General features: G+C 36.9%; 1 long non-coding RNA gene across 1 annotated transcript; it reads left to right on the forward strand.

Annotated features, from left to right (window-relative positions):
- The first annotated feature begins 3407 nt into the window (after positions 1 to 3407).
- On the forward strand, positions 3408 to 15152 carry LOC124182334. The gene is made up of 3 exons (XR_006870746.1): positions 3408 to 3417; positions 13087 to 13090; positions 14992 to 15152. It is a non-coding gene; the product is annotated as an uncharacterized LOC124182334 (long non-coding RNA).
- The last annotated feature ends 1315 nt before the right edge of the window (positions 15153 to 16467 follow it).

The raw sequence follows: 16467 nt of genomic DNA on the forward strand, positions 1-16467 counted from the left end.
GAAAATTGTATTTTTTAGCTGTTGTTATCTTACGTTTGTCATCCATTTTTCTTTTGCGATTTATTATTTTACTCTTTAGTTGAGCAACCATTTCAAGAATTTTTGCCTTATTTTCTTTAATTGATTAAATACTGTGATTTTCATCTTTATTTATATCCTTATCCATTCATATTTAGCTCGTTCACATTGAACCATATTGATAACAGAAATTTTGATTTCTTGCAGGTATACTGTTATTTAATAATAAGTCCAAGGATTGTGTAGAATCAACCAATGCTAAATAAAACTTTTTTCAAGTTAGGCATGCCAATTAAAAATCAAACAAACTGAGAGTCTTGTTCTTCGAGATTACATTGGAAGTACCGCTACTCTCTACTGTATTGTAACCACGTTTCAGAGAGTCAAAAACAAAAAAAAGAGAAAGAAAACCATGTTGCTCTTTTGGTATCCACAATCCTGCCATTATTCATATTTTAGAGCTATCCTTAATTTTTAAAAAACAAAGGAAATGAAATTTGGGCGGGAATTTGAGGAGGGACGTAATTATCTCTCGCAGATTCTTATATAAATTCAGTCGAACTTCACTTACAGCTAAGTTCGTTTGGTTTTTAATTATACTTCGAGTCTCGTTTTTCAAAATTACATTGGTGGATGTTCAGAGTGTCTCTTTTATCAAGTAACAACAGTTGCCTTTTTTTTTCATCAGATTTTATACGATTGACTAGTATCGTCTTGACTAGCAGTAACAATATAAGCTTATGTTAATAATGATGAAAATAAAAGTATGGTGATCGAATTTTTAAGATTATGAGAAGTAATGTAGGTACATGGTTTATTAGACATCACAGAGAACAGTGGAAGCAATGGTTCCTCGGTCTGGCTCGACAGTACATTCAAAAATCTCACAAAACCTTGGTGGTTTTCTGCTTTTCAACGCGTTTATATCAACGCCGTTGACGCTCGCTGCGGATATGGCGACATTGTTGCGGTAGATCATCCGTCAAATTTCGCGGCAACCAGGGTAGGTTGTTTCGGGAGCGGGTGACATAATGACCTGCAAGGCATGAGGCAAAGCACTTCTACGCTAAGAACGCCGCAATTAATTCCAAGTTATTAACTTGTAGCTTTCGGCGAGCATTCCGTATAGTATCCCCCTCCCCACAGACCACGACTAGTTGCCAATTAGACGTGCGAAATCTCTAATTTTACACTTTCTCTTTTTTAGGTATAACTCTATTCATTTCAGAAGTGATTCATCTTTTTTAAGTGTTAATTTTATTGTTAAGTCATCAGAATCTATTATGAAGCCCAGATATTTACAACCAGTATTTGGAACTGACATGCTTTTCTCTTGGTTTATGATAAAACCTTATGTATTAAGTAATTTTGTTGTCATTATCACGTTGTGTAAAAATTAAGGAGCTAGTATACAGACCAAATAGGAGGCATGTAAATTTCTACGTCTGATTCTGAATGATGAATCGCAACAGTTTTCAACTTCCCTTGTCCAAAATAACTAAAAAATAAGCGTCAATAAAATCCAGGCTGCCGATAAAAGCATTAAGTGCGATGAGACTCGTGGCAGTACTTTGGTCTTCTGATTCAAAATGCTGAGTTTCGATATATTCGTTGAAGTGCTTGAGCACAAGAAAAAACCGGCTTGTACCATCTGGTTTAGGTACCAAGAAATATAACGATCTAGATGGGTCAGCAACCAGTGTACATCGCGTGACAGCGTCGCTATCTAACATTCTCTGGATTGAAATCTCAAGGTCTTTGATTTCATTTTCGGATAGAACTCTATTTGTTGATTTTATTGTGCTTATTAGTGGCCTGCTGAGTAATACCTTATAACTAGTGATGAGCAAAAGCAAGACCAAGACCAAGACCAAGACTATGGTGGTCTTAGCCTGGGTATTGGTCTTGCGTACACAGTCTTGGTCTTGGTTTCGGTCTTGTTCTTGCAGTCAGTCTTGGTCTTGGTTTTGGTCTTGCACGTTCAGAAGATTTTTGCAAGATTCTTGCAGTCTTGCTTTCTTCCACCCTACTAATGACGGCCAACGCAAAAATATATACTAGAATTGTATTATTATTATTATTACCATAGTATTATTACTATGTTAACTAATATTAGTTAGTCCTACGGTACGAGCTAGAGTAAAAAGACCCTTCCTTATTCTTTACCTAGTTCAAACATTGCACAAGTGTACAGCAAAACTGCAAGAGTCCTGCAGTTCGGTCTTATTCTTGCTCGAGTCTTGCAGGGTTGGTTTTGGTCTTGATGCTCACATGCGATCATGGACCAAGACCGCAAGACGCAGATCAATTTTGCTCATCACTACTTATAACATGTTATTCACTCAAAAACAAACCTATCTGAGGTGGTACCTTCCAAGAACGAAAAAATCGGTTCAGACATCCCGCTGTCACCAACATCATACCTCTGTATCTGTTACTGTTTCCCCCTAAATGCGATTGGCTCTTGTTGTGGTTATGGAAATTGTTTTGTGTTGCACCGTTGTATTTCAACCCTTCGGAGAAATTGGATCTGAGGTGGTCGATTGTATGGTCGTGAGACAAAGTTTCCCCCTTGGGAAAAGAGCCTCTCCAGTTTGACCAGGTATCAGATCGCGACGCTCTTTGAGGAGTATTCTTGGTAGGTGCTTTTGATGCTCAGAGAGCTAGGGTTTGATTTTTCAACTCTTTTTCCATCTTGTTCATTGATTTTGCTGTTCAGGTGATATCGCCAACGTTCTCACCGTAGAAGTGTACACGACTTGGTCTTATAACAGCAATTCCTTCGTTTGTTTTGATAAAACCGAAGTAATACAGGCTTTCCGGACTAATGAAATCTGGAAATATAACTGTGCGAACGACTTTCCAGCGTCTACAAGGTTCTGCAGTAATTTCAACCCGTCTACGGGGTCCTTATTATTGTTAACAATCATCGTAATTGCTTCGCCTTGGACATACATCGCAGAACCTGCGTAATTTTGTTCTTGCGTGAAAAGGTTATCTCTTTTATTGTCAGATTCGTTCAAAATTACTACAATTTTGTGGCTTAATTTTGGAACTTTCAGCAACAAATTTCCTTTCTTGGGATATTTGTACAGAACTTCTTCTTTCATTTCTTTAGAAAGACCAGAACAAAGCCATGTTGACCATAACGACACAAGATCTGTGTGTAAGGTTCATTCTCTCTTTTTTAGGATTGCAGGATCCTCACCAAGAGCTCTTCGAGTCTCTTCATCCAAAGTTTTTCCTTTGCGGCCAGAATTTTCATCTGGCGGAGATGAACTTGTATCACTCGATTGAGCAGACATATTTGTTTGCTCTGACAGCGTTGTCTGGAAATCAGGTGTTGATCTTTCGACAAGTCTCAAGACTGGCACTGCCTATATCCAGATCGTCTGCTCTGTCGGAACCTTTAATGTAGGCGGGTTGTCTGTGAAATTTTCGCCCTCCGATCCCGATTCATTTTGAGAACTATTCTCTTTGTTATGCTCAAGGATGTCTGTGAGAGAGTAAACAAAAAATCTGTTCAAAGCACTGATGGTTATTGCCTCTTTCGTGCAAAATTCATCAGTCTGTAAGCACGGTTGGGTCTCATTCTTATCGAGTACGCGGCTTCGATATTCTCCGGGACTTTAATAATGAACATTTCTAACGTGCCTTGTATAATATCGTTGTCATGATTGGGGATTTTCTTTTATCCTTGTCCCTCGATGCTCCTTTTGTCTGATGGTGAAGCTTTTCTTCAAACCCGCATATTTCACGTCGTAATTCTGGAACTGTATCTCTATCGCATAAGTGTTGATTTGATTTTTTCATCGTAAAAGGTAATAGTGGTTATATAAGGGTGGTTTTGAGTCAATCTGCCTTACCGACCGAGTACGACCTGGACGGTTACTACTGAATTTCGACGTATTCGTTCGGTAAAGCAGATTGACTCAGAACTCCCTTTATATATATACCGGAAAATTTCACCACAAAAGGGAACGATTTTGATAATATTTTATGAAAATTTTCGAATTTCAGAATAAAAACGAAAATAAAACGCTCTTGCGTGTGACTCGTACTAGCACAAAAAACGTTACGAAGAATGGCGAGATGACGGATACCGAAGGGGCAACTTGGTTTTTTTTTTTTTACTCTGCAATGTGACACAATCTAGTGAACAGTAGCGGTATTACCAATGTAATCTCGAAGAACGAGACTCGTAATATAATTTTGATATTGTCGTGGAATTGGTGACCAAATAACATATTATCTCTGCATTCTAATTTATGACTCGTGAATTAATCACTATATTCCTTGGTCAGAGCTCAGATGTTGCCAAATAGTATTAATTAATTGTATTAGAGTAAACTCGATGATGCGCAATTCTGCTGATAATATACAATTTGTCTCTAATTTTAAAACGATCGTCAATAATTGCACTTGTCCAAAATAGTGGATTCGTTACAGTAGAAATTACGACAGCTGAAGCAGCATTAGCTGTGCATTGTTTCCCTCTCCTGAGGTAAAAAAAAATGTGTTACCCTCCTAAAACGACTCTTTTGTAGTTTCAAATAAAAATATTTTAACACCATGCTTGCAGGGATGAGAAGGGTAAGAATTCTTGCAGGGATGACACTACGCATACGCAGAGAACTCTCGTCTTAGGTTAACTTAGAGATGTACTCCAGAATGAACCTTGAAGGTATAAGCTTTCAGACGTCAAATGGACAACAGTCTGTATCAAAACACCCAAAAAAAAAAAAAAACAATCAAATGCTCGTTCAACTCCCAGAAGTCGCGTCAATCCGAGGATGTTCGAAGCGATATAGCTGTAGAAATGAACAGCAGGTGTCCAAAAATTATCTCCCACTCACATCTCCTATCAATATATCGTTCAGTGATAAGTTTTCATTCAGTGCTGAAAACAAAAAATTCTGAATCATCCCTACTTGATAGAGTCAATTGATACCAAGACCTGCAGCTGTAATCTTTATTCAGCCTGTCATGAACCCTGTTTATCAGATTATATTAGATTTGTTCACCGCGTCAAAATTATTGAAACGGTGTCCTGCACAACATAAACTCCTATAATTCTAATTACAGTATTATAAATTTTTTTCGGGTTAGATAATTAATTGATTAACTCACAGACTAGTATTTACAAAAATATAATCTAGGATTAATCGGTTTGGTTGCAGTTTTGGTTTACAAATTGGTTTCGAGTTACTTTCGTTGAGTTGCTTGACGTGGTAGTTTAGATAGATAGCTTAATTGTCAACGAGACTATAAGTTTAAAGAGCGTTGGTTATTCTCGGAGCTGACGAACTTTAGTATAAGTTTCAGGATGATGGTAGTAGTGTGTACCACCTAAAAGATAGTGTTAGACTGAAGAAATGGTTTTCGGATATTTTGGTCGTTAGCAGTAAGAGGAGCAAAAAGGAATTTTTTCCAAGGGTAGGAGTTTGTTGATAAACTGGGATTGGTTGAGGATAGAAAGTGGGTGAATTGTTTAGTGAGTTGGGTTGGTCGAGAAAATGTGGGAGGGATGTTACCAGCAACGGTTAGTTTGTTACGATTCTTGGATTCTGGGAAGAAATGGGCAGAGGGTGGTTGTTTCGGTAACGGTTGAACATTATTAGATACAATACATAGAAACATACCAGAAATGTGCGGTTCTACGGTGCGAAACTGGAAGGACTTTCATTATTGTGTTAGCCCTTGGGTTTATGAACGTTCTAGTTATAAATTCTTATAGTATTTTCATGATTGAATTAATCTTGCGAATCTACATATTTCAATTCAAACGCATACGTCGCAACAGCATCGAAAAAGCGATCAAGTTATAGCAGCAATTCCTCAGACGAAAAAAGTGAAACCAATGACAAATAACAGTTACTGATTCATCGAGTTGTAGCGCATCATCGGCACCTGACGCCAGTTTAGAATGCGGTATAAGTGTATACATATATATACATGTATAATGAGCTATTAAAAATAGCAATGGATTGTCGGTATAAAAATGCAGGTAGAGAGGAGCTGGTATAAGATATGCACTAGTGCGCGTCATCTTGTGTAATAAATCAATACACACTTGAAAGTAAACAATGTCGATGCAGGGGCGCCGACCAGGAACTCGTCGATAATCTCGTCGTCGCATTTCACACGGATGTTAACAATGGGCCGTTTAAATCGTCACCTGATGATTCAGCATAAATAGCTGAAGTTTTGTGTTGCTTTTATCGCCGTCTCATATCTGCTACTTGTTCCTCTTCTTTTTTCATTAATCTTATTATTTATGTTTGAATTAAGTGCGTCATAATTGCTGTTATATTATATTATAAGTATGTAACGCCGCGCCATACCGATGAGTTAGGTGCAATTAATGCACTCACCAGGTTGTAACGCGGTTATATTTAATTGCCTCTTCTCGTATTCAGCCTACTACACACATAATACACCGAGAAGTAACGCGTTGATGTAACAACGCTTAGAAAAAGTCCATTAACGATGTTAAACTGATACAAGGTGGCCTGTGATTACGGCTGAAGGTCGTCGTATTCCGCGCTTCTTTTATAACTCGGATTCTTATAAGCGATACTATCATCATGGATGTACGATTTCTGCTTACGCGGTATCATGCGATCTTCGACAGGTATTACGCCATTATATTGCCATTTATCGTTTTTCGCGCCTGCTCAGCTTCTGTACACTGACAATGAGAAAAAAGTGTGGCTCTGCCATTCAGATTTCTGGTTCTTGAATCTGTAATTGAGTCTCTGGGTAGAAAAGTGTTGCCATCTAGTTTCAACTGTAGAACGTTTGTATCGCTTGACGTTCTCCGCTAACACGAAGGATGCGGTATAACTGCAGGAGCGATCCAACATACTCGTACGTGAGGTTGTTTTTTTCGGAAGACTATTTCCTGCAAAGTCGACACTGAAATACATTTCCTTCGTTTTTCAGTAATCAATTCAAGATTGCCGTTTGTTTATCAGGGTCAACATAGGAAATATTGTGATTAAATTTGGAGATATGATATTTTGTCATTGATTCGATGATAATATCGAATGGCATGTCCAAGTTGGAAACCGGTTTAGTAAATTTATTTACGAATCTTACTTGGAGTATACTTAGGACTAATGGAGTATCACTATCAGTAGCAGTAGGGAAAATTGTTAATGAAGTTTGGATGGTTGATTCTCATTCTAGAGATAATTTTGGGAAACCGTGTTGCGTCCGAAAAGTTTGTTTCGCATTCGTTGAATCCACATAATCATTGTACTTATTATCAAATTACAGTATTCCTGCTAGTAATTAAAATGTTGGTGATCATTTGCATAAGGAAGAAAATCAGAGTATTCAATTAATACATAGAAACAGGTCAAATAATTTTGAAATGATCGCACAATCAGAGTCTAAAAAAAAACGTTTATTAGAAGGTACTACTACGAGTTCAAACATAAATTTAAGAAAAACAATCATTTGCTGAAAGAGGAAGAAAGAAAGGAATCTCAACAGAGATATCGTCAAAAAGTGAAAGTAAGGCGTGTAATTATAAAACAGAATTATGAAGGTATAAAGTCCTTAGAAAAAATTATAAATATGGAATCTGATAGTGTTAAGCCTATTTCAGATATAAATTTTGAAAAATTAATTACAACGCAAAAGAAAATTATGAGAAATTCGAATATGAACTGTCAAATTAGCAATAAAAACAAGATCAACTGCAATAATAATGGTCAATATTATGCAGGTCTAATGGATTTTTTATGCATAAATGATGTTTCAGATACAAAAAAAAAAATTACATACATCACGTAATAAACCCTATAAGAAATTTAAATATGAACTATCAAATTAAAGAGAAGCTCGAGGTGAATTATAATAATAGTGATCAATATTACACAGGGCCACTGGATTTTTTGTGCACCAAGTATGGTGCTGAACATTTAAGAGTACAAAAAGTGTCTGACCTATCACTTCAAGTCTAGTGTGCTTACGGAGAAGTAAATCTAAAAATTTCATTCAATCCTTCTATTACTTCTATTAACTATTTAGTAGTGAACATCCCAAATCCCATGATTTTTTCAAACGTATTAATTATATTATAATAAATCCTTATCTTTTACGTCTTTGAATGCTGATTCCAATTCATTGCATTGCAGTCATCCATTATTTCATCCCTGCGGAATGAGAAGTTAACATCCTAATTTACATCGTGTTGATAGAAAGATAACTGCTAAACGCGTAGCAGATGTGCATACATAAAGTACAGATTAACTGTTCGTTAAAACGAATTTAACATATTTTTATCAGATTGCTGATGATTTCAACAGTGGAAAGTAGATAATTATGTAAAAGTGAAAGAGGATCGATCAAGATTCCGTTTTGAATAATCAAAAAACGTTGCAATCAGCAAACTAGATCAAAAAAAGAAAAAAATAGCAAGCGTCTCAGTGACCTTGATTATAATTCGAATATTTTGCATTTCTGTATTTTCAGAGGTTTTAGTAATTAACGAATATATAAATCTTAAATTTGATAAATACTCAATGCACGATTATACCATAATAAAAGTAGTAAAGAGTATTGGAGTTTGGACTACTGACCTGTTTTAGTAAAAATTAATCCCCTACGAACACAGCTAATCACGTCTGTTATTGGTGCGAATTTTGACTCGGTGTGACATGCAAATTTTCAAATAACAGTTACACCGAGAATTATTATAACAGCGACATGTGTATATTGGACCGAGGGAAATACTTCAGCATCGTATATACACATACTACCTGTCCATATGTGTAACCTATCTGCAGCATACACAAATATCGGCAAATTACTCTGATGGAATTTAAAGTGCAAAACAAGGTTCAGTCGTTTAGTATAGGTACGTATATTCTCTGAGTAACAGTACGGTACACGTTACTATGCCTAGGTGTATGAATATCGGGGTAATATAACCGTTTCTCTGATATGAAATTCTGTGCGCGACGTAATCCATAATCCACTATAATTATCACCCGTAATACCGATAGGCTCGAATTTATGGTGTTCATTATACGAATTTAGCGGATAAAATAAAATATGTAAATATCGTATCGGTACAGTTACATTCGTATCTGAGTCATAATTCACCATCCAGTTAATATTTCCGTAAATTTTGAGAATTCTTCGTTCGCAAGGTGCTCCCTAACGGTTGATAAACTTTTGTAAAAAATGTTCTGCGTGACTTGCGTATATTTATTGCAAGTTGCTATACTCTATGAATATTGAAAAAGTTGCGGCTTATTTTTCAGTATCATATTTACCCGATTATGAACGTGTGAAGTTGATTCATTCAATTCTTTTTGATAAGAGCAGATTTTCGTATCCATAGATAGCTGCATGATCACACGCGGGTACACGGATCAAATTTTTTCTCACGATAAGCCGTGCCAAAGGCAGCTGGCGAAGACACTACGAGCGTTGTAATAGGATAATGTTTATACTACAAAATTGTGAATTTGCATAATTTGGTTTTTTTTTTATTTTTTTTATTTACAACTCATCATCGCCGTGAAGTGCCGCTTAATTCACAACTAATTTATCGTCAATAAGTGTCTGCGGTTTCGCATGGGTGTCTCGCAGGTGTTGTCCGCAAGACCGTGGGCCGTCTTCCTGGGTACGGCTGTTATGTATATAAATGTGCATGGTTCATGATCGTACACACTTGCTTTTGTTGGCCATTGCGTCTGCCTGTGTAACGATCCTTACTAGAATCTTCCGGCGGATTGTTGTATCTACCAGTCACGTTCTCCGTGGCTAGACAAAAAGCGTAATTACGTCATCCCCGGTCGAAGAATTGAGACCCGTAAGATCCGGTCGTTTTGACTCCAGAACTTGGGACTTGATTTACGACTGTTATGTGCCTGCACCTCACTCTTGAAACTTGGATGATGAATCACGGATTGTTGGGATTTGCAGACGCGGATAGGAATCGTCAAGGCCTTATTCGCAAGCTGAAGTGAAAACGATCCCAGTCGTATTTCGAACCGCTTTCGACAAACAGGGAAACTGACACCGCAGAGGGTAAAATCTAGATAGAGAACAAACGTGTGTAAGTGTCATATCACGGTGAGTTATGTCATATTCTCATGAGAAAACCGCCAGACGGAAAAGAGGATTACGTTTAATGGTCAGAAACCTCTGTACGTATATTATGATGTTGGTGATTCTGAGACGGCTGAGTTTTTAGACAAGTCGATTACGTTGGCAATGGAAAATCATCCCGCAGCGCCACCGCTGGCCGGACGTGAAACGGGCTCCATCTTCGTAAACGTAACATAACCCAACAATACAAAACTCAAATGGGTTGCTGCGAGTTGACTCTTCATTGTCAACGTAACTGAGTTCTCCAAAGTATTAGTTGTCTCATTATCGTCGATCACATGTGTACAGAGATTTATTTTACCATTAAACGTATTCCTTTTTTAACCCTTTCATACATACATTTTTCCTTACATGCGATTTAATGGAAATTTTACATGCGTTGGCTCTTGAGATCGCTGATTACGAATCTCGACTCGAAATTCAAAAATTCGAAATGGCGGATCCAATATGGCGGAGGTAAATTCAAAAGATTATTTGATTTTGATAAAATTTTATATCGCATGATTTTTAGGGTCACTGGTTACGAATCTGAACTCAAAATTCGAAAATTCAAAATGACGGATCCAATTTGGCGCGACAAACAAAAACAGCCCGGAGAAAACTTTGAAAAAATTCTGTAAATGCTTTTGATGTGTAATATGTTTGTGGTAAAAATTGACATTCGAATTTTCATAGTAGATTCGCAGAAAATGCTTTTGGTCTGTGGAAAAGTACGAAACTTGACCATTTCTTTACATGGGATATTTTTGCAATAAATAATTACATAAATTTTATGTATTTTTCCCACTTGGAAGTATTTCAGGAATCATGTGGAACCAAAAAACTCGGCAGTTGTTGCCAAACAGTAGTTAAGTAAAAAAAAGTTCCAAAAAAAAGGTGGGATGCCAAACGTTCCAAAATGAATTAAAAAGTTAAAAGTGGTGCTTTTCTTAATCTAGGTGCTCTCGGGTTATCTCTTTCATCGCTGTTAGTTACATCAGCGTTAAGAACTTCAGCGTTAGGAATCAAGTGGAGTTTGTATTACTAGATAGTAGATATACACCACTCGTGCAGTTACTCCTCATAATGTTTTTACGTCATAGATGCTACGAGTCAGTTCGTCAGTTCTATCCTCGTGTACCTATATTAATGAAGTAATGTCAGCGACTAATGCTAAAAACGTCTCAAAGGAACAGACTTAGAAAGTGGTCCAGATCATGGTCCCAATCTTGGGCGAGAGACCTTGAGAAATTACATCAAGAACCAAAAAAAAAAAACTTGTACGGAGATTCACCGGGGATACCATCGGTCACCGTTACAACGGCCGCCGTATTTCGAGTCAGGAAAGAAGTCTAGTCGCGGAGAACTCTCGTAGAGGAGACCCGTCTTACAAAACAAATCTTCGAGATAGTTATCGTAACTATATGTCAGGTTGACAACATACCGGACGTCAGGCTCGCACGAGGTGTGAAATAAACCATTTGCACATGGCGGAAGGCTTGCAAAAAACGTCGCCTGGTCGTGCAATTCAGCTGGGATTTGACTATTGTTTGTTTACGGAAGAACCAACTTGCCATAAAAATTTAATGGATAAAAATTAAGAGGTTTATTAAAAATAAATGGATTGAAACACAGTAACAAAGATTAATTCACAATAATATGGTTCAGAAGAAAAGTAACACGTAGTTGTTTAAAAATGTATTAATTGATAGAAGACAAAGCTGGTAATCGCCAATATGAATTCGTTTTATTCGCACACTATTTAAGAAGATTTAAAATAAATTTTCAAAGTGTGTCTTTGAGATAAAGTACTGTTGCACAAAAAGGTTTTTTAGAATTGTACTGATCAGAGGTTTTCAGAAGTCCAGTTGCACGAGAAGGTATTTTGGAACTGCTCTGGCAGAAGGATCTCTTTTAAGTGCAGTGATTCTAATTGAGCAATGTTCCCGTTAGAGTTCGTTTTGTGATTTGAAGAATCTATCGAACTCTCCGATTGGTTCTTCCCAATTTTAAGGAAGCTGGACTAACAAGGAAATTGCATAGGTATAAAAAATATTTCGGGCCTTCTTATTCGCCCTTTTTAGTAATGCATACAAAAATGTTTTGAAAAAACCAAAAATATGAGGCTTGGATCTGGTCAAGATGACGTCAAAGGCCTTATATATATGTATTAACAGAATGGGCGGAATTCAATTCCTCTATCCTAAATAAGATATAGTGAGATATGTATGGGGATGGTGCTAGGAAAGAAGGATATTCGTGTTTGTTTTGCATAATGCTTTGAAAGAAAATACTGAGGTTGATAGGGGGGCAGGCATAAAAAATTTAGACACTGAATAGGAAAAGCGTCCTCAGTTATACTCAAGTTATTCGAGCCACCTTTGGTGGATCCATTCGCGTCAAGATATCACGTGACATGCAGCAATTGCTGTTCCTCACACAGAAATCGAGAGAAATCCGCTTTAGATGCATCCACTTTAAATAATGATCAAGCAAATATACCTGCAATGAATTTTTCACATAATTATATGCGGAGTTTCTTTTAAGAGATCATAGTGCCACTGCAAATTTATTACTGCTACCCAATAATAGATATCTCTCGGTTTTAAGGGGGGCAGCGGTGAGGGGGGGGGGGGGGGTGCAGAGATTATGACCTCAATGTGTAAAAAGCGAAATTCACAAATCAAAAGTTTCGGCAAAAGTTTCGGAAGGTTAGAATGAATACGGCGCGTGATTATTTCTTTCTGGTAACAAAGGGAGTCTAGGTTTAAACGTTCGGGGGGGGGGGGGGGGAGGGTCTTTAAATCTGATAGAAGATAGCAAAAGCGGGGGGAGGAGATCAAAAAACCTCAAAATTTAATGACGTAATTTATGGACGCTCCTTTTTCAGCAGTGCAATTTGAAGCCTAGAGTGCATCATAAGCTACACGCCTCATGCTTCGTATTTTCATACACAAGTCCGGTAGCTGGTGCTACAAGCGCCACCTTTACTTATGAGGCTGGAGATCGTAGCGACATCGTGCGTAGAAACACAGTACTAAATAATTATACGTGTATCTCGAATGAAACTCTACGTATAATGACGATCAAACGTCACAGCAGGTGAGTTCGTTTGACCGTTGAATCACAAGAATCTCTAATCTTTTGAAAAACAAATGCCCATCGTATGTAGTAAAAATATTGCAAGGACTTTTGGATTTTGGTAGAAATGGAAAAAATGGAAGTTACGATTCTCTGTACGTCATTTTATTCGACAGTCTGCTGAAGTCAGATTACGAAATGAAGTAATCGACTATTGAATGTTATGGATAAAATCGTAAAGGCGAACAAGTTTTAATTTGCGTGAGGATCGCAGTAATTTATATGAATTATTATCATTGCACCGAGGGAAATCTCTAGTTGCTGTGACTGTACAGTCCTTAACTAATTTTAATTGTTATCGTTAACGGAAAATATAGTTCTGGGTATAAAATGAAAATGACTTTTGTAGCCATCGCCAGAAAATGTAGTACATGTTACTATTTTTTTTTTTTTTTGTAATGATCGCTCGTACCATATATTCTTTAAATATTTAAATAATTTGATATTGGTGCAACAATGAATTGATGTTGAAGTCTTATTGACATGGAAAGAGTGGTTAATTTGGCTGACCTTGATGAACCAGCCTAAAAACTTTCCGATCAGATGCATTTCGAACCCCAAAAATATCTAGCAATTGTATTTTTTATTATATTGATTTTGTTAAATAAATAAATCAAAAGCTACTCGACTAATGATATATAAAATTTGGTCAGTGCCGAGCTACAATAATCTACGTCAACTAAAATCTAATGCCGTTAATTTATTCTCAAGAATATTTTTATTTCTTTTTCGATGCTGTTAAACGAGTAACTGAAAATTACGTAACAGTCATATCCAAAATCTACTGAGATTTAAGTTAAGAGGGTGTCCTAGGCAAGAAATGACATAAATTCTACGAATGTTGCGATCTCGTAGAATTCGTACCATTTCTTTATTTCTGCCTCAAATGAAAATGTGTTCAAAGTGTTTTTGTTGAAAATTGTGTAAATAATGGGGCTATTAAGCTCTTTCTTTCGGTTGAGATACGTGTACTTTGATATTTAAACATATATACGTCAACGTCGAAATCAATCAGGGCACCCCTGAATAACACCGTCAACTGAGACCAAAATCATTCAAATCAATTCATTAACTTTTGAGATTTGGTGGGAGAAAAATTAATCACACCCACAAAAGCGCTTCCATCCGAAAATAGTCGAAGTTAATTCTCTAGACTTTGAAATGTCGAGATCCAGTGAAAACGCAACTTTTCAAATTCGTAGTGATCGTAATGAATTCCGATTTCAATTTTTAAATAAAAAAGGGCTGGCCTGAAAGTTAGAAATATAGTAAATGAAACAGATTTATTGCTGTAATAACTAAAGAATATAGTGTTAACATATATATTAGGGTGGTCATCATTTAGAATGTTGACGAATTTATTCCGGATCACCCCGCCAAATCAACTATAAATAATTGAAAAACAATTCACAATTTTTTTCAGATTTTTATATCAACTGTGACCCGTGCCTGTAAGAGGAAGGATTTCCCAATTTAAAATACACGTGTTTCGAACACGTTGTTAGTATATATTTTACTGTAAGAGTAATAATGTTCGAAAAAATCCATGAATGTGAGGTTCTAGTGAGCATGAGTGCTACTATCTGAGAAAAAATTCACATCATCATACCAGGTAATATAGACAATTGCATTTCTTGTAAATAAAAAGAAAAAGTCAAATTTCTAGGGTGTGCAATTCGTCGAGATTTGTTGGTATGATGATGTGAATTTTTTCTCAGATAGAGCACTAATACTCACTAAATCTTCGCAATTACAGATTGATTCGAACATCGTCACTCTTACAATAAAATATATGCTGAGAATGTATCTGAAACAAGTGTATTTTAAATGGTGATATCCATCCATTTACAGGCACGGCTTAGAATTGATATAAAAATCTGAAAGAATTAGGAAATTGTTTTTGAATTATTTACAGTTGATTTGTGGGGTGGTCTGAAAAAAAATCATCAACACCCTAAGAAAGGATCACCCTAATGTATACATATACAGTTATAGAATAGTTACTTTATTCCTATTTTTTTTTTTTTTTGTAACTTTGTACTTCCAGCAATATTAAAGCTATTATTGTAACATTACCCACTTCACCAGAATTTTCTAGTAATTATTACAAGGTGAAATTTCTTCTGAGCGTGAATACGTTCTAATGCGATTACATGCGGTATTCACATATGTCTAGTCGTGCGAGCTTTTTCGCAGGTAGGTACGTAGTATGCATCCCTCGTCGCAGTACACGCCGATTATTTGAGCCTAACTGAATGCCGCAATGATTCAAACCATTGTTGTATGCATATTCGTTAGTCTGACAGCGCGAGCCCATGCATCGCCCATTGTTGGCACTTGGCACACACGACACTCGCACAATACCTTCCTCGGCTGAATGAGATTTCTCCCACATTTTCCCCATTTATTCCTCTATTTTCGCCGCTTGCGTGATTCATCCGATTAACGCACCCCGCGTGTACCTGTAGCGTGTACATTCACGGGGCAAAAAAAAAAAAACTATTGCCATCCACTTGGGAAGGAGAAAAAACGAGGTATGCAAATATTTATGAAAAATGGTCAGAACGTTCGCGGAATACGGAATAAATAACTTTCCGCGTAATCGCTGGAGGCTGCACGTAAGCTTTGGTATGGAATACATTTCAACTTTCTCGATTACACGGTTCAAGGTGTAACATGTGTAATATGTATGCATAAGTGCATGATGATCCGACGACGAGCAGCCTTGTCCCATTAATGTGGGCACATCGCGCAGTCTGCGTTTAACAGAAATGAAAATTTGTATCTCATTTATCGCCGACTTACTCAAAACTCTCCGATGTGCATCCGCCTGTCGCATATATGCAAATACACGTCTAATCTTGAGGTACATAACACCTTGGAATACATGCACACTCGAGTAACCTCTGTAACAAGCACATAGCCACGAGTGTACGACCAAGAATGTAGTAATTATATATACATTGTCGGCGATAAATGGACAGTCATTATTTTACGCTCTCCTCTCGGACTCTTTGCTCGTGCAATTATAGTACTCACTCATCGAATTATGCTGGCAATGCCAGCTAATCCTGTCTTCCTATCCATTTTCACCTATTGTTAAATACAAACAGCGATTTGTTCGATACTTTTCTCAAAGAATATCCATCAAATGAATATAACACTTTTCAAAATCAGGTACGTGAGTAAGTTACGATA

The sequence above is a fragment of the Neodiprion fabricii genome, chromosome 5 (genome assembly GCF_021155785.1).
Source record: "Neodiprion fabricii isolate iyNeoFabr1 chromosome 5, iyNeoFabr1.1, whole genome shotgun sequence".
Taxonomy (NCBI): Eukaryota; Metazoa; Arthropoda; class Insecta; order Hymenoptera; family Diprionidae; genus Neodiprion; species Neodiprion fabricii.